This window comes from Vulpes vulpes, chromosome 2 (genome assembly GCF_048418805.1).
Source record: "Vulpes vulpes isolate BD-2025 chromosome 2, VulVul3, whole genome shotgun sequence".
In the NCBI taxonomy this organism is placed as follows: Eukaryota; Metazoa; Chordata; class Mammalia; order Carnivora; family Canidae; genus Vulpes; species Vulpes vulpes.
The window spans coordinates 49,138,570-49,144,981 of record NC_132781.1 but is presented as its reverse complement, the minus strand read 5'-3'; positions in this window follow the sequence as shown (position 1 = coordinate 49,144,981).

Below are 6,412 nucleotides of genomic sequence, written 5' to 3'. Positions count from 1 at the left end.
AGCCTACTTCTCAACTCAGCTGAGGTCATGGGTCATGGACACTCTCAGACATCACCTTGTAGGGTAGGTTTTAAGATTTATTTATTTATTTATTCACTATGCAGGGTGCTTAGAGAGTGGGACCATCTCTGGGGAGCTGGGAGCCTGGCGGGGCCGGGTCTCCACCCACAGGGCTGGGTTCTGGTTGCCCACACTCCTCAGTGGGACTCACGAAGCCCCATGCAGCCTGGACCTGAGCGAGGGGGCAGGGTAGTCTGTACCAGGCTGCCAACAATGTCAGATCCACTTTGGGGAGACGCCGCCTCAGTGGGAGCCCCCACATTTGCCCCATCCTACTGCTCCTCCCCCAGAACGGGCCTCAGGCACTCATAGACCCAAGGCTGCAGAGTCCCCGGCTGGGTGTGGGTTACCCTGGGTGGCTGCAGCTCCACACTCCCTGGACAGGGCGCAGTGATGGTGTGGAGTGAGGACCATGGGCAAACTGGAGTCTTCAGGGAGTGGCACGCAGGGTGACCACGGCCCAGAGTGGGGGAAGCCCTGCTCCCCAGGAGCTGCTTCCATCTCTAGGAAGAGGACGCCTGTTCCTGTCTGCGGGGAGGAGGGGAGGGCAGGGGTCAGAGGCCCGGGGTCAGGGGCTGCACTGTTTCCCCGGGTAGGGCTGCAGGGGTGATGGCTGGCAGATACTCAGGCCCGGGGCCGTTCCGGGCTCTGTCCTCCGGCCTCCACCTGGGGCGGGCAGGGTGGCAGCCGAGGCCCGGGGCTGATTGTATTAGACAGACCATTATCGATCCAGCTCTGGTTTATCCCTGGTGCCTCATTTCAATAAACAGCAGTTTGAAAGAATTAGCAGGGGACTCTGACTCTCTCCCACCCCTTTCTCCTTCGCCCCCGTCTTCCTGTGGATTTGTCAGGAATGGGAGATTTATGAGGATCCAAGTAAGATTCTCATTTGTTCCCGGGACGCAGAGCCTGCGATCGAGGGCACGGCAGCGGCCTTGTTTACGTGCCCTTAAACGGGCATCAGGCACAGCCTGTCGGACGGAGTGAATGCTGTGGAGAAGAGAGGTCAGCAAACCACATGTTAGCCCCTGAGGACAGCCTGGGATGAGAGGGAGTCCTGTGCATGTGTGTGCACATGCATACTGTGGGTGTCATGTCATGAATGTGTCACATCCCAGAGTTGCACTCAGGACCGTGGCCAGGCCTGGGCCAATGGCTGTCACAAGGCCTTACTTCCTCCTCTGCTAAGGGGGGAGGGCATCAGATGTGCATAGTGTGTGTATCTGTGTGTGTGTGCACTTGCACACGTGTCTCTGATTGCATGTGTCCATGTGCAGATGTGTGTCTGTGCACTCACATACCTGTGTCTGTGAATGGGAGTGTCCACATATGTGCGTCTGTGCCTGTGCACCGTGGGTGCTGTGTCACAATTGTGTCACACGGTCCATTTTATTTCCTGTTTTCTGCTCCTGGCAACAGACGTTTACCCAGGTTAGTCAATACTCTGTTTGAAAAATATTTTTCCAATGGCTGTGAAATCCTCAATGGATTGGTTGTAGCACAAAACCCTTAATACCTTCCCCGACATTTAGACGTTTGGGAGGATGCTATTTCTTTGCTATGATAAATAATGTTGCTAAGACGGGCCACATGGGGTCTGCCCCGAGCTCCCTCGCCCCAGCCTCATCCTTGGTACCCCCGGGGCCCCTCAGCCTCCAGAAGCATGCGAGGGGGGAAGGGCAGAGGCAGACAGACTCTCAAGCAGACTCCACGCTGAGCTCGAACCCCACACAGGGCTCAATCCCATGACCCTGAGGTCAAGACCTGAGCCAAAACCAAGAGTCAGATACCCAGCCAAGGGTGCCACCGGGCACCCCTTCGTCTTAACCACTTCTAAGCAGGGCATGCAGATGTTTACGGTTGCAGTGATGGTTGCTGTTGCTTGCCATCTGCTCTCTTCCCTCCATCTGCCTTGTTCCCTTTCCCCACGTTTTCTGCCCTCCTTCACTTAACCAGGTGCTTTTACTATTTCACTGCGTCTCCTCCTCCAGCTCATTAGTGACAACACTTTATTTTGTGTATTTAGTGGTTGTTTTTTTTAAAGATTTATTTATTTATTTATTCATAGAGACACAGCTAGAGAGAGAGAGAGGGGCAGAGACACAGGCAGAGGGAGAAGCAGGCTCCATGCAGGGAGCCTGATGTGGGACTTGATCCCAGGTCTCCAGGATCAACTCCCTGGGATGCAGGCAGCGCTAAACCACTGCGCCACTGGGGCTGCCCTTAGTGGTTGTTTTAGGGATTATATGTCCTTAACTTGCCACGGTCTTCCTCCAGGTGATCATCTACGGTTTCCGTCCACCTAAGTGCCTCATCCCATTCACTCCCATTCACAGACACAGGTATGTGAGTGCACAGACACACATCTGCACATGGACACATGCAATCAGAGACATGTGTGCAAGTGCACACACACACAGATATGTGGACCTCCGGCTCACCCCTGGCCTGGGTGCTATGGTTCACGCTTCTACATATGTTGTACATCTCGTAACACATTATTACAACTCTTGCCTAAAACTGTCAATTATATATTTTTAAGATTTTATTTATTTATTCATGAGAAACACAGAGAGAAGCAGAGACATAGACAGAGGGAGAAGCAAGCTCCTCACAGGAAGCCCGGTGTGGGACTAGATCCCGAAACCCGGGAATCATGCCCTGAGCCGAAGGCAGATGCTCAACTGCTGAGCTGCCCAGGCATCCCTAAAACAGTCAATTATTTAACACTTTTTTCATGAGAAGGAAAGTATTAACTATTACCCATGCAGCTTCCATTCCCTGAGTCCTTCATTTCTTTGTGGAGATTGATCTTTCCATTGGGAATAATTCTTTTTGTCCGAAGGATTTCCTTTAACATTTCTCATACTGTGGGTTTGCTGGTGAAGAATTCATTCAGCTTTCTTAGGCCAGAAAAGCCCTTCCTTCACTTCCCATTTCAGGGAGATTTCCCCACTTGTAGAATTCAGCCGTGGTGAAGATTCTCTCTTGGAGCCTTTGGGATGCCCGCACTGCTTCTGCAGAGGAGTTGGCTGTCCCTTCCTCTGCACATATGTGCCCTTCCCCATGGCTGCTTTCATGGTGTGCTCTTTATCTCTGGTTTTAAGAAATGTCATGAGCTTCAGTGTCAGTTTTCTTCATGTTTCTTGTATTTGGGGTTTGTAGGGTTTCTTGGACCTGTGGGTTTATAGACTCCATCAATTTGGGGAAGATTTTGGCCATTAATTCTTTGTGTACTTCCCTTTCTCTTTCCCTTTCCAGGCCTCCAGGGACAGGGACACTAAGCCACCATTTATGGCCTTTTCGGTGTTTCTGTTGCCATGTCTCTGAGTTCACGTACCATCATTCTCTCTCTAGGGTCTATTGATCTCTCCAGAGATGGAATTCCAGTGTTTGTGTCTTCCATGGCATTCTTTACATGCTCAGCCTTCCCTCCTCCTGGAGCATTGGGAGCATGGCTCCAGCACCTGTTCTGACAGCCTTCTCAGCTTGTCCTCTCACCCCCGACATTTCTGATTCATTTCATTGATTTTCTACTCATATTATCCTGCTTCTTTGCCTCTCTGGTAATTGTTATGTGGGTGCTAGACATTGTAGATTTCGTCTTATTGTGTGAAGGACACTTTGTGTCCCTGTAGATCCTCATGAGCTTCATTCTGGGATGTAGCTAAACTACTGGGAACAGTTTGCTCCTTTGGACGCTGGCTATCCAGCCCTCCTGGTCTGTTAGAGCGCCGTTAGTTCAGGGCTAATTTTGCCCCAAGGCTGAGGTGAGGCCCTTCTGAGTGCTCCATCTGATGTCCCAAGCATTGCGGGGCCTTTCACTCTGGCCAGTGGACACCTCCAAACTCCTCCCAGCCCTGCTGGGGTTTCCCAGGATTCCTCTTCCTCTTCCATGGTTCTTTGCCAGCCCTGGGCACTTTACACACATGCACAGGCTGGACTGGCAGCTGGAGACCCGGGGTGGGGGGTGCTCTGGGGCTCTCAGCAGCCCCCTCTGTCCACGCGGCATTCTCAGAAGAATGCTGGCTCTCTAGCATTCCTCTCCCCACACTAGACCTGGCGGCAAGCTGAGGCAACCGGGCATGCTCTTTGTTTGCTCCCCTCTTCCTGGATCGCTGTCCTGAGCTGCCATCTTCTGATGTCAACCATTGTTTCACATACATATTTTATATATTTTGCTGTTGTTTCTTCTTTAGCTTGAGGGCAAATTCAGTTCCTGTGACTCTGTCATGGGTAGAGGCTAACGTTGTCTGATGATTCAGTGAATATTTTCCAGGTGAATAAAGCAACCAGTGACCGAGTGATGCTCCAAGTGTCCTTTGGAACAAAGAGTTTTTCTCCGAGTCAGGCTGCTCACTGCCTGGGCTCCATGAGGGCGAGTGGTGTAGCCCGCCCTCCTCCACAGAAGGTGGGCAGGGATGGCCAGCTGCGAACTGACCCTGGAAGTGTAAGCAGGAGACCCACAAGTATCAACACTTATGAGGCCCTTGAGCTGAGCCATGAGGTCTGGTTGCTTCCAGCCCCCAAGGAAAAATCCCCGTCTTCAGCCCAAATCCTGAGCTCAAGTGAGGGCAGGGTAGTGGTTTCTTTCTTTCTTTCTTTCTTTCTTTCTTTCTTTCTTTCTTTCTTTCTTTTTTTTAACATTTTATTTATTTATTCATGAGAGACACAGAGAGATAGAGAGAGAGGCAGAGACGCAGGCAGAGGGAGAAACAGGCTCCATGTAGGGAGCCTGATGCAGGACTCGATCCCGGGTCTCCAGAACCAGGCCCTGGACTGAAGGCGGTGCTAAACCGCTGAGCCACCCAGGTTGCCCAGGGTAGTGGTTTCCACCCTCACTGGTTTCCACCTAGAAGCCCAGGAAGAAGGGCTGGGGGGATCCCTGTCGTGCCCTCATTTGTCCTGTGGAGACAATGGGACACCAAAGGCACCACTGGAGGGGAGGGTGTATGGCCCCCGAGCACTGACCCCATGTCCACGGTCCCAGCTGAGGTCTGGTGGGAGCAGCTCCTTTGAGGAACCTGAGCACGGACAGGGTGGAGATGGTTGGTTTCCTCCTGACATAGAAATAATGACTTGAGGGACACCTGAGGGGGCTCAGTGGTTGATCATCTTCCTTTGGCTCAGGGTGTGATCCCGGGGTCCTGGGATCAAGTCCCACATCAGGCTTCCTGTGAGGAGCCTGCTTCTCCCTCTGACTGTGTCTCTGCCTCTCTCTGTGTCTCTCATGAATAAATAAATGAAATCTTTAAAAATAATGACCTCTGCTGTATTGTTAAGGAATCCTAAAGGGAAAGTGGGTTGCAGACTGCCCAGATGTGTATGGGGATCATGGGAGAGTCCTGGGGGTTCTGGTCTCCTGGGGAAGCACCCTTGGCCTGTGTTCCCAACACTGACCCTAGATGGGGTCTCACTGGAGGGGCAGCTGGGGCCCAGCTTGGTGCATTAAGGAGCCCCAAGCTGGGGTCGGGGACGGTGGGGGAGCAGAGATCAAGGTGCCCACTGTGGGGAGGCCAAGGACGGGAGGAGGGTCCATCTCCTCCCACATAATTCCTAAGGCCACTGCCCTGACCTCAGGGTTATGGCACCTCCTGAGAGACCCCAGAGTCCTCACAGGCACCATGAGAGAGCCAAGGGGGCCATGGGAGCCAGCAAGGAGAGGGACAGAGGGGGGCTGGGGCAGGGAAGGGGCCAGTGTGTGTGGCTGGGGAGGAGGAGCCTCCATAGACAGGGGGCCCTGTGCCCATGTCCACCCCCTGCCCAAGCCGGCTCCAAGCCCCCATGGGCGCAGTGGCCATTCCAGATGATGGATCACGGAGGCTGCCCTGATGCAGCAGATGCGGGGCTGCACTTGGCCTCAATCGCTCCCCAGGGACCCCGATCGATGGCGGCCCGTGATGAATGACTCAGGATTGATTTTCACTTAATTGACAATTTGGTGAACCTGTTTGCAGAATCCCAGGTTGGGCCCGGGGAGGGAGCCTCAAGGTAATAGACGGCGGGGTGATGCTTCCCTGGGCTGGGGTGGCCGCCAGGGGGCAGCAGAGGCCAGCCAAGCCGTTGGGGGCCGGGGTGCAGGGGGTGTGGTGCAGCTACATCAGGGCTCAGCCTTACAACCTCACACCCACTGAGGGTCTCATCACTCGAGAGGGTGTATGAGGCCACTTGCCCAGTTGGAATGGGTTTTCCTGTGGTTGGGGACCCCAGAAGAGTGGGTGCAGCCATCACAGGCACAGTGATGGCGAAGGGTGGGAATTTGATCCCAGCTCAGCCATAGGCTGCATCACCCGGGTGCTGCCTCTGGGCCACTCTGACCCTCAGGTTCTCTTCTGCAGAGTGAAGCCCACTC